This window comes from Nothobranchius furzeri, chromosome 11, assembly GCF_043380555.1.
Source record: "Nothobranchius furzeri strain GRZ-AD chromosome 11, NfurGRZ-RIMD1, whole genome shotgun sequence".
In the NCBI taxonomy this organism is placed as follows: domain Eukaryota; kingdom Metazoa; phylum Chordata; class Actinopteri; order Cyprinodontiformes; family Nothobranchiidae; genus Nothobranchius; species Nothobranchius furzeri.
Window position 1 is genome coordinate 6498654 of NC_091751.1, and position 23663 is coordinate 6522316.

Here is a 23663-nt window from a genome sequence, read left to right on the forward strand (position 1 = left end):
TGACACCAGGCCCGGTGACCTTTGGGACATGGTTTGACCCCCTATAGGAATGTGCGATCATCATGAAACGTTCAGATCACTTACAACTCAATAGATTCTACCTTCTTGTAAAGTTTCAGCCTGATTGGACCTTGTTTTCACACAAATGAACCCAGAATGATGTGAAATTGTGCTTCGTGCAACATAATTCTGGGTGCCATTTACAAACCATAAGTGCTAATGACTCCATTCCTTTTTGTGGATGTAGGGGCTGTTGATTGGAGAACACTAAAACAAACCTAACCTCTCTAGGACATTCAGAAGCCAAGTTATAAGCCCACAAAGGTGTAACTGGACTGCTTCTTTAAAGTGACACCAGGCCCGGTGACCTTTGGGACATGGTTTGACCCCCTATAGGAATGTGCGATCATCTTGAAACGTTCAGATCACTTACAACTCAATAGATTCTACCTTCCTGTAACGTTTCAGCCTGATTGGACCTTGTTTTCACACAAATGAACCCAGAATGATGTGAAATTGTGCTTCGTGCAACATAATTCTGGGTACCATTTACAAACCATAAGTGCTAATGACTCCATTCCTTTTTGTGGTTGTAGGGGCTGTTGATTGGAGTACACTAAAACAAACCTAATTGCTCTAGGACATTCAGAAGCCAAGTTATAAGCCCACAAAGGTGTAACTGGACTACTTCTTTAAAGTGACACCAGGCCCGGTGACCTTTGGGACATGGTTTGACCCCCTATAGGAATGTGCGATCATCTTGAAACGTTCAGATCACTTACAACTCAATAGATTCTACCTTCTTGTAGCGTTTCAGCCTGATTGGACCTTGTTTTCACACAAATGAACCCAGAATGATGTGAAATTGTGCTTCGTGCAACATAATTCTGGGTGCCATTTACAAACCTTAAGTGCTAATGACTCCATTCCTTTTTGTGGTTGTAGGGGATGTTGATTGGAGTACATTAAAACAAACCTGATCTCTCTAGGACATTCAGAAGCCAAGTTATAAGCCCACAAATGTGTAACTGAACTACTTCTTTAAATTGACACCAGATCCGGTGAACTTTGGGACATGGTTTGGCCCCCTTAGGAAAGTGCTATCATCATGAAACGTTCAGATCACTTACAACTCAATAGATTCTACCTTCCTGTAACGTTTCAGCCTGATTGGACCTTGTTTTCACACAAATGGACCCAGAATGATGTGAAATTGTGCTTCGTGCAACATAATTCTGGGTGCCATTTACAAACCATAAGTGCTAATGACTCCATTCCTTTTTGTGGTTGTAGGGGCTGTTGATATGAGTACACTAAAACAAACCTGATCTCTCTAGGACATTCAGAAGCCAAGTTATAAGCCCACAAATGTGTAACTGGACTACTTCTTTAAAGTGACACCAGGCCCGGTGACCTTTGGGACATGGTTTGACCCCCTATAGGAATGTGCGATCATCATGAAACGTTCAGATCACTTACAACTCAATAGATTCTACCTTCCTGTAACGTTTCAGCCTGATTGGACCTTGTTTTCACACAAATGGACCCAGAATGATGTGAAATTGTGCTTCGTGCAACATAATTCTGGGTGCCATTTACAAACCATAGGTGCTAATGACTCCATTCCTTTTTTTGGTTGTAGGGGCTGTTGATTGGAGTACACTAAAACAAACCTGATCTCTCTAGGACATTCAGAAGCCAAGTTATAAGCCCACAAATGTGTAACTGGACTACTTCTTTAAAGTGACACCAGGCCCGGTGACCTTTGGGACATGGTTTGACCCCCTATAGGAATGTGCGATCATCATGAAACGTTCAGATCACTTACAACTCAATAGATTCTACCTTCTTGTAAAGTTTCAGCCTGATTGGACCTTGTTTTCACACAAATGAACCCAGAATGATGTGAAATTGTGCTTCGTGCAACATAATTCTGGGTGCCATTTACAAACCATAAGTGCTAATGACTCCATTCCTTTTTGTGGATGTAGGGGCTGTTGATTGGAGAACACTAAAACAAACCTAACCTCTCTAGGACATTCAGAAGCCAAGTTATAAGCCCACAAAGGTGTAACTGGACTGCTTCTTTAAAGTGACAACAGGCCCGGTGACCTTTGGGACATGGTTTGACCCCCTATAGGAATGTGCGATCATCTTGAAACGTTCAGATCACTTACAACTCAATAGATTCTACCTTCCTGTAACGTTTCAGCCTGATTGGACCTTGTTTTCACACAAATGAACCCAGAATGATGTGAAATTGTGCTTCGTGCAACATAATTCTGGGTACCATTTACAAACCATAAGTGCTAATGACTCCATTCCTTTTTGTGGTTGTAGGGGCTGTTGATTGGAGTACACCAAAACAAACCTAATTGCTCTAGGACATTCAGAAGCCAAGTTAAAAGCCCACAAAGGTTTAACTGGACTACTTCTTTAAAGTGACACCAGGCCCGTTGACCTTTAGGACATGGTTTGACCCCCTTAGGAAAGTGCTATCATCATGAAACGTTCAGATCACTTACAACTCAATAGATTCTACCTTCCTGTAACGTTTCAGCCTGATTGGACCTTGTTTTCACACAAATGAACCCAGAATGATGTGAAATTGTGCTTCGTGCAACATAATTCTGGGTACCATTTACAAACCATAAGTGCTAATGACTCCATTCCTTTTTGTGGTTGTAGGGGCTGTTGATTGGAGTACACTAAAACAAACCTAATTGCTCTAGGACATTCAGAAGCCAAGTTATAAGCCCACAAAGGTGTAACTGGACTACTTCTTTAAAGTGACACCAGGCCCGGTGACCTTTGGGACATGGTTTGACCCCCTATAGGAATGTGCGATCATCTTGAAACGTTCAGATCACTTACAACTCAATAGATTCTACCTTCTTGTAGCGTTTCAGCCTGATTGGACCTTGTTTTCACACAAATGAACCCAGAATGATGTGAAATTGTGCTTCGTGCAACATAATTCTGGGTGCCATTTACAAACCTTAAGTGCTAATGACTCCATTCCTTTTTGTGGTTGTAGGGGATGTTGATTGGAGTACATTGAAACAAACCTGATCTCTCTAGGACATTCAGAAGCCAAGTTATAAGCCCACAAATGTGTAACTGAACTACTTCTTTAAATTGACACCAGATCCGGTGAACTTTGGGACATGGTTTGGCCCCCTTAGGAAAGTGCTATCATCATGAAACGTTCAGATCACTTACAACTCAATAGATTCTACCTTCCTGTAACGTTTCAGCCTGATTGGACCTTGTTTTCACACAAATGGACCCAGAATGATGTGAAATTGTGCTTCGTGCAACATAATTCTGGGTGCCATTTACAAACCATAAGTGCTAATGACTCCATTCCTTTTTGTGGTTGTAGGGGCTGTTGATATGAGTACACTAAAACAAACCTGATCTCTCTAGGACATTCAGAAGCCAAGTTATAAGCCCACAAATGTGTAACTGGACTACTTCTTTAAAGTGACACCAGGCCCGGTGACCTTTGGGACATGGTTTGACCCCCTATAGGAATGTGCGATCATCATGAAACGTTCAGATCACTTACAACTCAATAGATTCTACCTTCCTGTAACGTTTCAGCCTGATTGGACCTTGTTTTCACACAAATGGACCCAGAATGATGTGAAATTGTGCTTCGTGCAACATAATTCTGGGTGCCATTTACAAACCATAGGTGCTAATGACTCCATTCCTTTTTTTGGTTGTAGGGGCTGTTGATTGGAGTACACTAAAACAAACCTGATCTCTCTAGGACATTCAGAAGCCAAGTTATAAGCCCACAAATGTGTAACTGGACTACTTCTTTAAAGTGACACCAGGCCCGGTGACCTTTGGGACATGGTTTGACCCCCTATAGGAATGTGCGATCATCATGAAACGTTCAGATCACTTACAACTCAATAGATTCTACCTTCTTGTAAAGTTTCAGCCTGATTGGACCTTGTTTTCACACAAATGAACCCAGAATGATGTGAAATTGTGCTTCGTGCAACATAATTCTGGGTGCCATTTACAAACCATAAGTGCTAATGACTCCATTCCTTTTTGTGGATGTAGGGGCTGTTGATTGGAGAACACTAAAACAAACCTAACCTCTCTAGGACATTCAGAAGCCAAGTTATAAGCCCACAAAGGTGTAACTGGACTGCTTCTTTAAAGTGACACCAGGCCCGGTGACCTTTGGGACATGGTTTGACCCCCTATAGGAATGTGCGATCATCTTGAAACGTTCAGATCACTTACAACTCAATAGATTCTACCTTCCTGTAACGTTTCAGCCTGATTGGACCTTGTTTTCACACAAATGAACCCAGAATGATGTGAAATTGTGCTTCATGCAACATAATTCTGGGTACCATTTACAAACCATAAGTGCTAATGACTCCATTCCTTTTTGTGGTTGTAGGGGCTGTTGATTGGAGTACACCAAAACAAACCTAATTGCTCTAGGACATTCAGAAGCCAAGTTAAAAGCCCACAAAGGTTTAACTGGACTACTTCTTTAAAGTGACACCAGGCCCGTTGAAATTTAGGACATGGTTTGACCCCCTTAGGAAAGTGCTATCATCATGAAACGTTCAGATCACTTACAACTCAATAGATTCTACCTTCCTGTAACGTTTCAGCCTGATTGGACCTTGTTTTCACACAAATGAACCCAGAATGATGTGAAATTGTGCTTCGTGCAACATAATTCTGGGTACCATTTACAAACCATAAGTGCTAATGACTCCATTCCTTTTTGTGGTTGTAGGGGCTGTTGATTGGAGTACACTAAAACAAACCTAATTGCTCTAGGACATTCAGAAGCCAAGTTATAAGCCCACAAAGGTGTAACTGGACTACTTCTTTAAAGTGACACCAGGCCCGGTGACCTTTGGGACATGGTTTGACCCCCTATAGGAATGTGCGATCATCTTGAAACGTTCAGATCACTTACAACTCAATAGATTCTACCTTCTTGTAGCGTTTCAGCCTGATTGGACCTTGTTTTCACACAAATGAACCCAGAATGATGTGAAATTGTGCTTCGTGCAACATAATTCTGGGTGCCATTTACAAACCTTAAGTGCTAATGACTCCATTCCTTTTTGTGGTTGTAGGGGATGTTGATTGGAGTACATTAAAACAAACCTGATCTCTCTAGGACATTCAGAAGCCAAGTTATAAGCCCACAAATGTGTAACTGAACTACTTCTTTAAATTGACACCAGATCCGGTGAACTTTGGGACATGGTTTGGCCCCCTTAGGAAAGTGCTATCATCATGAAACGTTCAGATCACTTACAACTCAATAGATTCTACCTTCCTGTAACGTTTCAGCCTGATTGGACCTTGTTTTCACACAAATGGACCCAGAATGATGTGAAATTGTGCTTCGTGCAACATAATTCTGGGTGCCATTTACAAACCATAAGTGCTAATGACTCCATTCCTTTTTGTGGTTGTAGGGGCTGTTGATATGAGTACACTAAAACAAACCTGATCTCTCTAGGACATTCAGAAGCCAAGTTATAAGCCCACAAATGTGTAACTGGACTACTTCTTTAAAGTGACACCAGGCCCGGTGACCTTTGGGACATGGTTTGACCCCCTATAGGAATGTGCGATCATCATGAAAGGTTCAGATCACTTACAACTCAATAGATTCTACCTTCCTGTAACGTTTCAGCCTGATTGGACCTTGTTTTCACACAAATGGACCCAGAATGATGTGAAATTGTGCTTCGTGCAACATAATTCTGGGTGCCATTTACAAACCATAGGTGCTAATGACTCCATTCCTTTTTGTGGTTGTAGGGGCTGTTGATTGGAGTACACTAAAACAAACCTGATCTCTCTAGGACATTCAGAAGCCAAGTTATAAGCCCACAAATGTGTAACTGGACTACTTCTTTAAAGTGACACCAGGCCCGGTGACCTTTGGGACATGGTTTGACCCCCTATAGGAATGTGCGATCATCATGAAACGTTCAGATCACTTACAACTCAATAGATTCTACCTTCTTGTAAAGTTTCAGCCTGATTGGACCTTGTTTTCACACAAATGAACCCAGAATGATGTGAAATTGTGCTTCGTGCAACATAATTCTGGGTGCCATTTACAAACCATAAGTGCTAATGACTCCATTCCTTTTTGTGGATGTAGGGGCTGTTGATTGGAGAACACTAAAACAAACCTAACCTCTTTAGGACATTCAGAAGCCAAGTTATAAGCCCACAAAGGTGTAACTGGACTGCTTCTTTAAAGTGACACCAGGCCCGGTGACCTTTGGGACATGGTTTGACCCCCTATAGGAATGTGCGATCATCTTGAAACGTTCAGATCACTTACAACTCAATAGATTCTACCTTCCTGTAACGTTTCAGCCTGATTGGACCTTGTTTTCACACAAATGAACCCAGAATGATGTGAAATTGTGCTTCGTGCAACATAATTCTGGGTACCATTTACAAACCATAAGTGCTAATGACTCCATTCCTTTTTGTGGTTGTAGGGGCTGTTGATTGGAGTACACCAAAACAAACCTAATTGCTCTAGGACATTCAGAAGCCAAGTTAAAAGCCCACAAAGGTTTAACTGGACTACTTCTTTAAAGTGACACCAGGCCCGTTGACCTTTAGGACATGGGTTGACCCCCTTAGGAAAGTGCTATCATCATGAAACGTTCAGATCACTTACAACTCAATAGATTCTACCTTCCTGTAACGTTTCAGCCTGATTGGACCTTGTTTTCACACAAATGAACCCAGAATGATGTGAAATTGTGCTTCGTGCAACATAATTCTGGGTACCATTTACAAACCATAAGTGCTAATGACTCCATTCCTTTTTGTGGTTGTAGGGGCTGTTGATTGGAGTACACTAAAACAAACCTAATTGCTCTAGGACATTCAGAAGCCAAGTTATAAGCCCACAAAGGTGTAACTGGACTACTTCTTTAAAGTGACACCAGGCCCGGTGACCTTTGGGACATGGTTTGACCCCCTATAGGAATGTGCGATCATCTTGAAACGTTCAGATCACTTACAACTCAATAGATTCTACCTTCTTGTAGCGTTTCAGCCTGATTGGACCTTGTTTTCACACAAATGAACCCAGAATGATGTGAAATTGTGCTTCGTGCAACATAATTCTGGGTGCCATTTACAAACCTTAAGTGCTAATGACTCCATTCCTTTTTGTGGTTGTAGGGGATGTTGATTGGAGTACATTGAAACAAACCTGATCTCTCTAGGACATTCAGAAGCCAAGTTATAAGCCCACAAATGTGTAACTGAACTACTTCTTTAAATTGACACCAGATCCGGTGAACTTTGGGACATGGTTTGGCCCCCTTAGGAAAGTGCTATCATCATGAAACGTTCAGATCACTTACAACTCAATAGATTCTACCTTCCTGTAACGTTTCAGCCTGATTGGACCTTGTTTTCACACAAATGGACCCAGAATGATGTGAAATTGTGCTTCGTGCAACATAATTCTGGGTGCCATTTACAAACCATAAGTGCTAATGACTCCATTCCTTTTTGTGGTTGTAGGGGCTGTTGATATGAGTACACTAAAACAAACCTGATCTCTCTAGGACATTCAGAAGCCAAGTTATAAGCCCACAAATGTGTAACTGGACTACTTCTTTAAAGTGACACCAGGCCCGGTGACCTTTGGGACATGGTTTGACCCCCTATAGGAATGTGCGATCATCATGAAACGTTCAGATCACTTACAACTCAATAGATTCTACCTTCCTGTAACGTTTCAGCCTGATTGGACCTTGTTTTCACACAAATGGACCCAGAATGATGTGAAATTGTGCTTCGTGCAACATAATTCTGGGTGCCATTTACAAACCATAGGTGCTAATGACTCCATTCCTTTTTGTGGTTGTAGGGGCTGTTGATTGGAGTACACTAAAACAAACCTGATCTCTCTAGGACATTCAGAAGCCAAGTTATAAGCCCACAAATGTGTAACTGGACTACTTCTTTAAAGTGACACCAGGCCCGGTGACCTTTGGGACATGGTTTGACCCCCTATAGGAATGTGCGATCATCATGAAACGTTCAGATCACTTACAACTCAATAGATTCTACCTTCTTGTAAAGTTTCAGCCTGATTGGACCTTGTTTTCACACAAATGAACCCAGAATGATGTGAAATTGTGCTTCGTGCAACATAATTCTGGGTGCCATTTACAAACCATAAGTGCTAATGACTCCATTCCTTTTTGTGGATGTAGGGGCTGTTGATTGGAGAACACTAAAACAAACCTAACCTCTCTAGGACATTCAGAAGCCAAGTTATAAGCCCACAAAGGTGTAACTGGACTGCTTCTTTAAAGTGACACCAGGCCCGGTGACCTTTGGGACATGGTTTGACCCCCTATAGGAATGTGCGATCATCTTGAAACGTTCAGATCACTTACAACTCAATAGATTCTACCTTCCTGTAACGTTTCAGCCTGATTGGACCTTGTTTTCACACAAATGAACCCAGAATGATGTGAAATTGTGCTTCGTGCAACATAATTCTGGGTACCATTTACAAACCATAAGTGCTAATGACTCCATTCCTTTTTGTGGTTGTAGGGGCTGTTGATTGGAGTACACTAAAACAAACCTAATTGCTCTAGGACATTCAGAAGCCAAGTTATAAGCCCACAAAGGTGTAACTGGACTACTTCTTTAAAGTGACACCAGGCCCGGTGACCTTTGGGACATGGTTTGACCCCCTATAGGAATGTGCGATCATCTTGAAACGTTCAGATCACTTACAACTCAATAGATTCTACCTTCTTGTAGCGTTTCAGCCTGATTGGACCTTGTTTTCACACAAATGAACCCAGAATGATGTGAAATTGTGCTTCGTGCAACATAATTCTGGGTGCCATTTACAAACCTTAAGTGCTAATGACTCCATTCCTTTTTGTGGTTGTAGGGGATGTTGATTGGAGTACATTAAAACAAACCTGATCTCTCTAGGACATTCAGAAGCCAAGTTATAAGCCCACAAATGTGTAACTGAACTACTTCTTTAAATTGACACCAGATCCGGTGAACTTTGGGACATGGTTTGGCCCCCTTAGGAAAGTGCTATCATCATGAAACGTTCAGATCACTTACAACTCAATAGATTCTACCTTCCTGTAACGTTTCAGCCTGATTGGACCTTGTTTTCACACAAATGGACCCAGAATGATGTGAAATTGTGCTTCGTGCAACATAATTCTGGGTGCCATTTACAAACCATAAGTGCTAATGACTCCATTCCTTTTTGTGGTTGTAGGGGCTGTTGATATGAGTACACTAAAACAAACCTGATCTCTCTAGGACATTCAGAAGCCAAGTTATAAGCCCACAAATGTGTAACTGGACTACTTCTTTAAAGTGACACCAGGCCCGGTGACCTTTGGGACATGGTTTGACCCCCTATAGGAATGTGCGATCATCATGAAACGTTCAGATCACTTACAACTCAATAGATTCTACCTTCCTGTAACGTTTCAGCCTGATTGGACCTTGTTTTCACACAAATGGACCCAGAATGATGTGAAATTGTGCTTCGTGCAACATAATTCTGGGTGCCATTTACAAACCATAGGTGCTAATGACTCCATTCCTTTTTTTGGTTGTAGGGGCTGTTGATTGGAGTACACTAAAACAAACCTGATCTCTCTAGGACATTCAGAAGCCAAGTTATAAGCCCACAAATGTGTAACTGGACTACTTCTTTAAAGTGACACCAGGCCCGGTGACCTTTGGGACATGGTTTGACCCCCTATAGGAATGTGCGATCATCATGAAACGTTCAGATCACTTACAACTCAATAGATTCTACCTTCTTGTAAAGTTTCAGCCTGATTGGACCTTGTTTTCACACAAATGAACCCAGAATGATGTGAAATTGTGCTTCGTGCAACATAATTCTGGGTGCCATTTACAAACCATAAGTGCTAATGACTCCATTCCTTTTTGTGGATGTAGGGGCTGTTGATTGGAGAACACTAAAACAAACCTAACCTCTCTAGGACATTCAGAAGCCAAGTTATAAGCCCACAAAGGTGTAACTGGACTGCTTCTTTAAAGTGACACCAGGCCCGGTGACCTTTGGGACATGGTTTGACCCCCTATAGGAATGTGCGATCATCTTGAAACGTTCAGATCACTTACAACTCAATAGATTCTACCTTCCTGTAACGTTTCAGCCTGATTGGACCTTGTTTTCACACAAATGAACCCAGAATGATGTGAAATTGTGCTTCGTGCAACATAATTCTGGGTACCATTTACAAACCATAAGTGCTAATGACTCCATTCCTTTTTGTGGTTGTAGGGGCTGTTGATTGGAGTACACCAAAACAAACCTAATTGCTCTAGGACATTCAGAAGCCAAGTTAAAAGCCCACAAAGGTTTAACTGGACTACTTCTTTAAAGTGACACCAGGCCCGTTGACCTTTAGGACATGGTTTGACCCCCTTAGGAAAGTGCTATCATCATGAAACGTTCAGATCACTTACAACTCAATAGATTCTACCTTCCTGTAACGTTTCAGCCTGATTGGACCTTGTTTTCACACAAATGAACCCAGAATGATGTGAAATTGTGCTTCGTGCAACATAATTCTGGGTACCATTTACAAACCATAAGTGCTAATGACTCCATTCCTTTTTGTGGTTGTAGGGGCTGTTGATTGGAGTACACTAAAACAAACCTAATTGCTCTAGGACATTCAGAAGCCAAGTTATAAGCCCACAAAGGTGTAACTGGACTACTTCTTTAAAGTGACACCAGGCCCGGTGACCTTTGGGACATGGTTTGACCCCCTATAGGAATGTGCGATCATCTTGAAACGTTCAGATCACTTACAACTCAATAGATTCTACCTTCTTGTAGCGTTTCAGCCTGATTGGACCTTGTTTTCACACAAATGAACCCAGAATGATGTGAAATTGTGCTTCGTGCAACATAATTCTGGGTGCCATTTACAAACCTTAAGTGCTAATGACTCCATTCCTTTTTGTGGTTGTAGGGGATGTTGATTGGAGTACATTGAAACAAACCTGATCTCTCTAGGACATTCAGAAGCCAAGTTATAAGCCCACAAATGTGTAACTGAACTACTTCTTTAAATTGACACCAGATCCGGTGAACTTTGGGACATGGTTTGGCCCCCTTAGGAAAGTGCTATCATCATGAAACGTTCAGATCACTTACAACTCAATAGATTCTACCTTCCTGTAACGTTTCAGCCTGATTGGACCTTGTTTTCACACAAATGGACCCAGAATGATGTGAAATTGTGCTTCGTGCAACATAATTCTGGGTGCCATTTACAAACCATAAGTGCTAATGACTCCATTCCTTTTTGTGGTTGTAGGGGCTGTTGATATGAGTACACTAAAACAAACCTGATCTCTCTAGGACATTCAGAAGCCAAGTTATAAGCCCACAAATGTGTAACTGGACTACTTATTTAAAGTGACACCAGGCCCGGTGACCTTTGGGACATGGTTTGACCCCCTATAGGAATGTGCGATCATCATGAAACGTTCAGATCACTTACAACTCAATAGATTCTACCTTCCTGTAACGTTTCAGCCTGATTGGACCTTGTTTTCACACAAATGGACCCAGAATGATGTGAAATTGTGCTTCGTGCAACATAATTCTGGGTGCCATTTACAAACCATAGGTGCTAATGACTCCATTCCTTTTTTTGGTTGTAGGGGCTGTTGATTGGAGTACACTAAAACAAACCTGATCTCTCTAGGACATTCAGAAGCCAAGTTATAAGCCCACAAATGTGTAACTGGACTACTTCTTTAAAGTGACACCAGGCCCGGTGACCTTTGGGACATGGTTTGACCCCCTATAGGAATGTGCGATCATCATGAAACGTTCAGATCACTTACAACTCAATAGATTCTACCTTCTTGTAAAGTTTCAGCCTGATTGGACCTTGTTTTCACACAAATGAACCCAGAATGATGTGAAATTGTGCTTCGTGCAACATAATTCTGGGTGCCATTTACAAACCATAAGTGCTAATGACTCCATTCCTTTTTGTGGATGTAGGGGCTGTTGATTGGAGAACACTAAAACAAACCTAACCTCTCTAGGACATTCAGAAGCCAAGTTAAAAGCCCACAAAGGTGTAACTGGACTGCTTCTTTAAAGTGACACCAGGCCCGGTGACCTTTGGGACATGGTTTGACCCCCTATAGGAATGTGCGATCATCTTGAAACGTTCAGATCACTTACAACTCAATAGATTCTACCTTCCTGTAACGCTTCAGCCTGATTGGACCTTGTTTTCACACAAATGAACCCAGAATGATGTGAAATTGTGCTTCATGCAACATAATTCTGGGTACCATTTACAAACCATAAGTGCTAATGACTCCATTCCTTTTTGTGGTTGTAGGGGCTGTTGATTGGAGTACACCAAAACAAACCTAATTGCTCTAGGACATTCAGAAGCCAAGTTAAAAGCCCACAAAGGTTTAACTGGACTACTTCTTTAAAGTGACACCAGGCCCGTTGAAATTTAGGACATGGTTTGACCCCCTTAGGAAAGTGCTATCATCATGAAACGTTCAGATCACTTACAACTCAATAGATTCTACCTTCCTGTAACGTTTCAGCCTGATTGGACCTTGTTTTCACACAAATGAACCCAGAATGATGTGAAATTGTGCTTCGTGCAACATAATTCTGGGTACCATTTACAAACCATAAGTGCTAATGACTCCATTCCTTTTTGTGGTTGTAGGGGCTGTTGATTGGAGTACACTAAAACAAACCTAATTGCTCTAGGACATTCAGAAGCCAAGTTATAAGCCCACAAAGGTGTAACTGGACTACTTCTTTAAAGTGACACCAGGCCCGATGACCTTTGGGACATGGTTTGACCCCCTATAGGAATGTGCGATCATCTTGAAACGTTCAGATCACTTACAACTCAATAGATTCTACCTTCTTGTAGCGTTTCAGCCTGATTGGACCTTGTTTTCACACAAATGAACCCAGAATGATGTGAAATTGTGCTTCGTGCAACATAATTCTGGGTGCCATTTACAAACCTTAAGTGCTAATGACTCCATTCCTTTTTGTGGTTGTAGGGGATGTTGATTGGAGTACATTAAAACAAACCTGATCTCTCTAGGACATTCAGAAGCCAAGTTATAAGCCCACAAATGTGTAACTGAACTACTTCTTTAAATTGACACCAGATCCGGTGAACTTTGGGACATGGTTTGGCCCCCTTAGGAAAGTGCTATCATCATGAAACGTTCAGATCACTTACAACTCAATAGATTCTACCTTCCTGTAACGTTTCAGCCTGATTGGACCTTGTTTTCACACAAATGGACCCAGAATGATGTCAAATTGTGCTTCGTGCAACATAATTCTGGGTGCCATTTACAAACCATAAGTGCTAATGACTCCATTCCTTTTTGTGGTTGTAGGGGCTGTTGATATGAGTACACTAAAACAAACCTGATCTCTCTAGGACATTCAGAAGCCAAGTTATAAGCCCACAAATGTGTAACTGGACTACTTCTTTAAAGTGACACCAGGCCCGGTGACCTTTGGGACATGGTTTGACCCCCTATAGGAATGTGCGATCATCATGAAACGTTCAGATCACTTACAACTCAATAGATTCTACCTTCCTGTAACGTTTCAGCCTGATTGGACCTTGTTTTCACACAAATGGACCCAGAATGATGTGAAATTGTGCTTCGTGCAACATAATTCTGGGTGCCATTTACAAACCATAGGTGCTAATGACTCCATTCCTTTTTGTGGTTGTAGGGGCTGTTGATTGGAGTACACTAAAACAAACCTGATCTCTCTAGGACATTCAGAAGCCAAGTTATAAGCCCACAAATGTGTAACTGGACTACTTCTTTAAAGTGACACCAGGCCCGGTGACCTTTGGGACATGGTTTGACCCCCTATAGGAATGTGCGATCATCATGAAACGTTCAGATCACTTACAACTCAATAGATTCTACCTTCTTGTAAAGTTTCAGCCTGATTGGACCTTGTTTTCACACAAATGAACCCAGAATGATGTGAAATTGTGCTTCGTGCAACATAATTCTGGGTGCCATTTACAAACCATAAGTGCTAATGACTCCATTCCTTTTTGTGGATGTAGGGGCTGTTGATTGGAGAACACTAAAACAAACCTAACCTCTCTAGGACATTCAGAAGCCAAGTTATAAGCCCACAAAGGTGTAACTGGACTGCTTCTTTAAAGTGACACCAGGCCCGGTGACCTTTGGGACATGGTTTGACCCCCTATAGGAATGTGCGATCATCTTGAAACGTTCAGATCACTTACAACTCAATAGATTCTACCTTCCTGTAACGTTTCAGCCTGATTGGACCTTGTTTTCACACAAATGAACCCAGAATGATGTGAAATTGTGCTTCGTGCAACATAATTCTGGGTACCATTTACAAACCATAAGTGCTAATGACTCCATTCCTTTTTGTGGTTGTAGGGGCTGTTGATTGGAGTACACTAAAACAATCCTAATTGCTCTAGGACATTCAGAAGCCAAGTTATAAGCCCACAAATGTGTAACTGGACTACTTCTTTAAAATGACACCAGATCCAGTGACCTTTGGGACATGGTTTGACCCCCTTAGGAAAGCGCTATCATCATGAAACGTTCAGATCACTTACAACTCAATAGATTCTACCTTCCTGTAACGTTTCAGCCTGATTGGACCTTGTTTTCACACAAATGAACCCAGAATGATGTGAAATTGTGCTTCGTGCAACATAATTCTGGGTGCCATTTAAAAACCATAAGTGCTAATGACTCCATTCCTTTTTTGGTTGTAGGGGCTGTTGATTGGAGTATACTAAAACAAACCTGATCTCTCTAGGACATTCAGAAGCCAAGTTATAAGCCCACAAATGTGTAACTGGACTACTTCTTTAAATTGACACCAGATCCGGTGACCTTTGGGACATGGTTTGACCCCCTTAGGAAAGTGCTATCATCATGAAACGTTCAGATCACTTACAACTCAATAGATTCTACCTTCCTGTAACGTTTCAGCCTGATTGGACCTTGTTTTCACACAAATAGACTCAGAATGATGTGAAATTGTGCTTCGTGCAACATAATTCTGGGTGCCATTTACAAACCATAAGTGCTAATGACTCCATTCCTTTTTGTGGTTGTAGGGGCTGTTGATTGGAGTACACTAAAACAAACCTGACCTCTCTAGGACATTCAGAAGCCAAGTTATAAGCCCACAAAGGTGTAACTGGACTACTTCTTTAAAGTGACACCAGGCCCGGTGACCTTTGGGACATGGTTTGACCCCCTATAGGAATGTGCGATCATCATGAAACGTTCAGATCACTTACAACTCAATAGATTCTACCTTCCTGTAACGTTTCAGGCTGATTGGACCTTGTTTTCACACAAATGGACCCAGAATGATGTGAAATTGTGCTTCGTGCAACATAATTCTGGGTGCCATTTACAAACCATCAGTGCTAATGACTCCATTCCTTTTTGTGGTTGTAGGGGCTGTTGATTGGAGTACACTAAAACAAACCTGATCGCTCTAGGACATTCAGAAGCAAAGTTATAAGCCCACAAATGTGTAACTGGACTACTTCTTTAAATTGACACCAGATCCGGTGACCTTTGGGACATGGTTTGACCCTCTTAGAAAAGAGCTATCATCATGAAACATTCAGATCACTTACAACTCTATAGATTCAACCTTCCTGTAACGTTTCAGCCTGATTGGACCTTGTTTTCACACAAATGGACCCAGAATGATGTGAAATTGTGCTTCGTGCAGCATAATTCTGGGTGCCATTTACAAACCATAAGTGCTAATGACTCCATTCCTTTTTGTGGTTGTAGGGGCTGTTGATTGGAGAACACTAAAACAAACCTAACCTCTCTAGGACATTCAGAAGCCAAGGTATATGCCCACAAAGGTGTAACTGGACTACTTCCTTAAAGTGACAACAGGCCCGGTGACCTTTGGGACATGGTTTGACCCCCTTAGGAAAGTGCTATCATCATGAAACGTTCAGATCACTTACAACTCAATAGATTCTACCTTCCTGTAACGTTTCAGCCTGATTGGACCTTGTTTTCACACAAATGGACCCAGAAAATGTGAAATTGTGCTTCGTGCAACATAATTCTGGGTGCCATTTACAAACCATAAGTGCTAAGGACTCCATTCCTTTTTGTGGTTGTAGGGGCTGTTGATTGGAGTACACTAAAACAAACCTGATCTCTCTAGGACATTCAGAAGCCAAGTTATAAGCCCACAAATGTGTAACTGGACTACTTCTTTAAAGTGAAACCAGGCCCGGTGACCTTTGGGACATGGTTTGACCCCCTATAGGAATGTGCGATCATCATGAAACGTTCAGATAACTTACAACTCAATAGATTCTACCTTCTTGTAATGTTTCAGCCTGATTGGACCTTGTTTTCACACAAATGAACCCAGAATGATGTGAAATTGTGCTTCGTGCAACATAATTCTGGGTGCCATTTACAAACCATAAGTGCTAATGACTCCATTCCTTTTTGTGGTTGTAGGGGCTGTTGATTGGAGAACACTAAAACAAACCTAACCTCTCTAGGACATTCAGAAGCCAAGTTATAAGCCCACAAAGGTGTAACTGGACTGCTTCTTTAAAGTGACACCAGGCCCGGTGACCTTTGGGACATGGTTTGACCCCCTATAGGAATGTGCAATCATCTTGAAACGTTCAGATCACTTACAACTCAATAGATTCTACCTTCCTGAAACGTTTCAGCCTGATTGGACCTTGTTTTCACACAAATGAACCCAGAATGATGTGAAATTGTGCTTCGTGCAACATAATTCTAGGTGCCATTTACAAAACATAATTGCTAATGACTCCATTCCTTTTTTGGTTGTAGGGGCTGTTGATTGGAGTATACTAAAACAAACCTGATCTCTCTAGGACATTCAGAAGCCAAGTTATAAGCCCACAAATGTGTAACTGGACTACTTCTTTAAATTGACACCAGATCCGGTGACCTTTGGGACATGGTTTGACCCCCTTAGGAAAGTGCTATCATCATGAAACGGTCAGATCACTTACAACTCAATAGATTCTACCTTCCTGTAACGTTTCAGCCTGATTGGACCTTGTTTTCACACAAATGGACCCAGAATGATGTGAAATTGTGCTTCGTGCAACATAATTCTGGGTGCCATTTACAAACCATAAGTGCTAATGACTCCATTCCTTTTTGTGGTTGTAGGGGCTGTTGATTGGAGAACACTAAAACAAACCTAACCTCTCTAGGACATTCAGAAGCCAAGTTATAAGCCCACAAAGGTGTAACTGGACTGCTTCTTTAAAGTGACACCAGGCCCGGTGACCTTTGGGACATGGTTTGACCCCCTATAGGAATGTGCAATCATCTTGAAACGTTCAGATCACTTACAACTCAATAGATTCTACCTTCCTGAAACGTTTCAGCCTGACTGGACCTTGTTTTCACACAAATGAACCCAGAATGATGTGAAATTGTGCTTCGTGCAACATAATTCTGGGTGCCATTTACAAACCATAAGTGCTAATGACTCCATTCCTTTTTGTGGTTGTAGGGGCTGTTGATTGGAGTACACTAAAACAAACCTGATCGCTCTAGGACATTCAGAAGCCAAGTTATAAGCCCACAAATGTGTAACTGGACTACTTCTTTAAATTGACACCAGATCCGGTGACCTTTGGGACATGGTTTGACCCCCTTAGGAAAGTGCTATCATCATGAAACGTTCAGATCACTTACAACTCAATAGATTCTACCTTCCTGTAACGTTTCAGCCTGACTCGACCTTGTTTTCACACAAATGAACCCAGAATGATGTGAAATTGTGCTTCGTGCAACATAATTCTGGGTGCCATTTAAAAACCATAAGTGCTATTGACTCCATTCCTTTTTGTGGTTGTAGGGGCTGTTGATTGGAGTATACTAAAACACAGTGGCGGGCGGTGCATTCCACCCCTGCGCCTTCGGTGATTTCCTATTCTATCCAATCTAAATTAATACACCGTAAAATACCATCAATATGACATCACAGCTGGAGAAACCTCTCCCTTTCACTCTCTCTCTCTCTCTCTCTCTCTCTCTCTCTCTCTCTCTCTCTCTCTCTCTCTCTCTCTCTCTCTCTCTCTGTCTCTCACACACACGCGCGCGCGCGCGCGCACACACACCAGTGGCTGGTCAAGACATGTAATTTCCGGAGCCTTTGAAATCAAACTCGCATTCCCAATTGAGGGTAGGAAGCTAAGACCACAGATACTGTCAAATCTCAAAAATGAAAGACAGGTTTAAGAGATGAGACAATAAAATAAATAAGTAAAGCAAAAACATTTGCATTTGTTTAGGAGAAAATGGCACCGCGAAACAATGTTGGCGCAGCTGCACACACCACGTTGTACACAACATTAATGGCATAGAAACAGAATAATTTCATTTAGCCATTTTATTTCGTTACCATTTCTTGATTATTAACGAAATAAAATGACAAAACATAAAAAAAAATACTAATAAAATGTTTCTACTCACCAACATAAACTTCCAGCATGGATCTCCTCCTCTCCTGCTCATTTGAAAATAAAATCCATCCTTCTTTCTTTCCTCAGGAAAACCTCAGTGGCTCTGTCATACAGTTTATCTGTGCGCTTCAGGTCCATGAATAGAGCCTTTTCTATGGACATGGAGGCTAATGCTGAAAGCCGTGTCTGTCCGGTCGTGTTTCTGGCGTACGTTTTTACGCGCTTTAATGCTGAGAATGAGCGCTCAACAGAGGCAGTGGACACCGGGATAGTCACAGCCAAACAGGCCTGTGCGTAAAGTTGTCCTATACTCTCACTCAGGTTTTTGCTGAGAAGAAAATCGTGTAGATCAGCGGGACTTTTTCCTTCAAAATCAGCCACAGCATACATTACAGTCAGTTCTGTTTTAAGTCGGGGAAGATCAAACAGTGGTCCGTGGCTCTTTGTTAAGCTGGAGAAGGCTGCTGTCGGGAATTTTTTTCTGTATGTCTGAAAGTGCTGGGGGTCAAGAAGGGAGAGAAACATCAACATTTCATGGTCCTGAAATCGATTCCTTGTCTGGGAAAGAATGTTGTCCAGAATGCTGTTGTGGAGTTTTTGGTAATGTGCACGGAGATCGCCTTGCGCCGTGCGTTGGCCTCTGCGCACACTTGGACCACCGGAGGTGCGCATTGCTTCTTCATATATATCACTGAAATTGCCCCTCTCTTGCTCAACTTTGTCACAAAACTCGTTCAGCCTGGCCATGCAGAATTGCACATCCAATGATTTGGTCTGCAGTATTCCAAAAAGCACATCAGCATACTCAAAAAGCCCATTGAATGTGTTGAGCAAAAAACAAAACTCAAAATCGTCCAGCCGTGCGTTAAATCCATCTGCAGAAAGCACGGTGTCCTCATCATACTCGTCGTGATGGTCCAATATGTGACCAAACAACTCCTTTAGAGCAACTCGATTCTCAAAGACTGCATTCACCAGTCTTGATGAATATTGCCACCGTGTTGGCGCAACACGAGGAAGACGCCGTTTGCACACATCATCCAGCAACTGTGTGCGCTTCGGGGATCTGGAGAAAAACGCAGCGAGGCCATTCAGATTGGCAAAAAAGACCTTGCACTCTTTAAGCTTTGAGGCCCCTTGAGTCAGCACTAAATTAAGACGATGTGCATAACAGTGAATGAATAAGGCCATAGGTGCCTTTTCCTTAATTTTAGCCTGCACCCCGTTTAGTCCAGATGCCATCACCGCTGCACCATCGTAACACTGTGCAACAAATTTGTCCAAACAGCATTCATATTCCTCAAGAATACGGAAAATAAGCGCGGCAAGGTCATCAGCTCGCCTGCCACTCGTTACATCCACAAATTTGACAAAACGCTCCTTGACACCTGTGGCTGTCACATAGCGCAGGACGAGTGCCAGCTGTGCCACGTTACCCACGTCTGTGGTTTCATCAACCATGACGGCGACAAAAGGGGCTCTTCTGATCTCCATTTTGATCTCATCTCCCATCACTTCAGCAATAGCATAAATGAGGTCATTTTGTATTCTGCCTGATGTCCCAGTAAAGACCCTGTTGGTGGTCAGGTGGTAATGCAAGTCGGCATCATGTTCAGCAAGAAAAGATAGAAGCTCCGCATAATTCCCTCTATTTAATGACTGGGGGTTTTCATCATGTCCCCTAAATGAAAGTTCTTGTTTACCCAAAAATATGACACAATCCATCAGCCTTTTCAATATCTCCCTATTTTTCTTCACCTTTTCGTTGTGGAGCTCCGTGTCCTTGCGCGCCTGTTCACTGAGCTGCAGATCCACTCGGGTGTCCCCAAATGTTTTTAAAAGCACCGTAGCTTGTAAGTGGCCAGCCGTGCTTTGGTGTCTCTTTGCTGCCTTGGTGAAACAACTTAAATTGGCAAATCCAGTAAAACTCCAAATACCAAATCGATCTGATGCGAGCAACAGGCATTCCAAGCAGAATAACCTGCAGCGGTTCTCTGAAGCTGTTAGCCATGGGTACCGTTCATAGTTGCTTGCCTGAAAATGACGAACAAATCCTTTCCCCTGCTGGGACAAGCCAGCTAGCGTTGGAGTCGGATGACCGGTTCTCACAAGATCCATTTATTCTTGAAAGGTCCGTCTTGAAAATGGTGTGGCAAGTAAATCTGCCACCAAGTCCGTCCCTTCTCCTCTTTCAGCCATCATTTGTACAAAAATACACCGATAGCTGCCTATAGGTACAAATCTCCGTGTTTAGTTTTGATATTTTGCTTAATGCCGCTAGAAAAGTTCAAACTACTGCTTATCCAATCACAGGATGCGTTCATGTCAACTTTTGCGTGAGGCCAGCTAGCTGGCCCGGGCCAAGCTGACTCGTGAGCTGATTGGCTATCGCAACTAGATCATCTCTGTTCACTTACAGCGGACAGTGGGCTTCTCGATTGAGTCTGAAGGCCTAGAGCAGACTTAATCTGCCTGAAAACACAAGCTAGCTTAAATCTGATTGGATAACACCCAGCCTTGGTATTTAAACACTGGAAGCAGCGCAACCAAGTTTGTATAATAGGATAAAAAGAAAATTGACCAGTGAACATATTTTTATTGAAAGAATATTTACCAAAGGAAAAAAAATACACTTACGTTTTTGAGTAAGTTTAGGCCAGCAGAGAAGGCTTTGCTGGCCCTGACTGCCCACCACTGCTAAAACAAACCTGATCTCTCTTGGACATTCAGAAGCCAAGTTATAAGCCCACAAATGTGTAACTGGACTACTTCTTTAAATTGACACCAGATCCGGTGACCTTTGGGACATGGTTTGACCCCCTTAGGAAAGTGCTATCATATTGAAACGTTCAGATCACTTACAACTCAATAGATTCTACCTTCCTGTAACGTTTCAGCCTGATTGGACCTTGTTTTCACACAAATGGACCCAGAATAATGTCAAATTGTGCTTCGTGCAACATAATTCTGGGTGCCATTTACAAACCATAAGTGCTAATGACTCCATTCCTTTTTGTGGTTGTAGGGGCTGTTGACTGGAGTACACTAAAACAAACCTGACCTCTCTAGGACATTCAGAAGCCAAGTTATAAGCCCACAAAGGTGTAACTGGAAAACTTCTTTAAAGTGACACCAGGCCCGGTGACCTTTGGGACATGGTTTGACCCCCTATAGGAATGTGCGATCATCATGAAACGTTCAGATCACTTACAACTCAATAGATTCTACCTTCTTGTAACGTTTCAGCCTGATTGGACCTTGTTTTCACACAAATGGACCCAGAATGATGTGAAATTGTGCTTCGTGCAACATAATTCTGGGTGCCATTTTCAAACCATAAGTGCTAATGACTCCATTCCTTTTTGTGGTTGTAGGGGCTGTTGATTGGAGTACACTAAAACAAACCTGATCGCTCTAGGACATTCAGAAGCCAAGTTATAAGCCCACAAATGTGTAACTGGACTACTTCTTTAAATTGACACCAGATCTGGTGACCTTTGGGACATGGTTTGACCCCCTTAGGAAAGTGCTATCATCATGAAACGTTCAGATCACTTACAACTCCATAGATTCTACCTTCTTGTAATGTTTCAGCCTGATTGGACCTTGTTTTCACACAAATGAACCCAGAGTGATGTGAAATTGTGCTTCGTGCAACATAATTCTGGGTGCCATTTAAAAACCATAAGTGCTAATGACTCCATTCCTTTTAGTGGTTGTAGGGGATGTTGATTGGAGTATACTAAAACAAACCTGATCTCTCTAGGACATTCAGAAGCCAAGTTATAAGCCCACAAAGGTGTAACTGGACTACTTCTTTAAATTGACACCAGATCCGGTGACCTTTGGGACATGGTTTGACCCCCTTAGGAAAGTGCTATCATCATGAAACGTTCAGATCACTTACAACTCAATAGATTCTACCTTCCTGTAACATTTCAGCCTGATTGGACCTTGTTTTCACACAAATGAACCCAGAATGATGTGAAATTGTGCTTCGTGCAACATAATTCTGGGTGCCATTTAAAAGCCATAAGTGCCAATGACTCCATTCCTTTTTGAGGTTGTAGGGGCTGTTTATTGGAGTACACTAAAACAAACCTGATCTCTCTAGGACATTCATAAGCCAAGTTATAAGCCCACAAATGTGTAACTGGACTACTTCTTTAATTTGTCACCAGATCCGGTGACCTTTGGGACATGGTTTGACCCCCTTAGGAAAGTGCTATCATCATGAAACGTTCAGATCACTTACAACTCAATAGATTCTACCTTCCTGTAACGTTTCAGCCTGATTGGACCTTGTTTTCACACAAATGAACCCAGAATGATGTGAAATTGTGCTTCGTGCAACATAATTCTGGGTGCCATTTACAAACCATAAGTGCTAATGACTCCATTCCTTTTTGTGGTTGTAGGGGCTGTTGATTGGAGTACACTAAAACAAACCTAACCTCTCTAGGACATTCAGAAGCCAAGTTATAAGCCCACAAATGTGTAACTGGACTACTTCTTTAAAGTGACACCAGGCCCGGTGACCTTTGGGACATGGTTTGACCCACTATGGGAATGTGCGATCATCTTGAAACGTTCAGATCACTTACAACTCAATAGATTCTACCTTCTTGTATCGTTTCAGCCTGATTGGACCTTGTTTTCACACAAATGGACCCAGAATGATGTGAAATTGTGCTTCGTGCAACATAATTCTGGGTGCCATTTACAAACCATAAGTGCTAATGACTCCATTCCTTTTTGTGGTTGTAGGGGCTGTTGATTGGAGTACATTAAAACAAACCTGATCTCTCTAGGACATTCAGAAGCCAAGTTAAAAGCCCACAAAGGTTTAACTGGACTACTTCTTTAAAGTGACACCAGGCCCGTTGACCTTTAGGACATGGTTTGACCCCCTTAGGAAAGTGCTATCATCATGAAACGTTCAGATCACTTACAACTCAATAGATTCTACCTTCTTGTAGCGTTTCAGCCTGATTGGACTTTGTTTTCACACAAATGAACCCAGAATGAGGT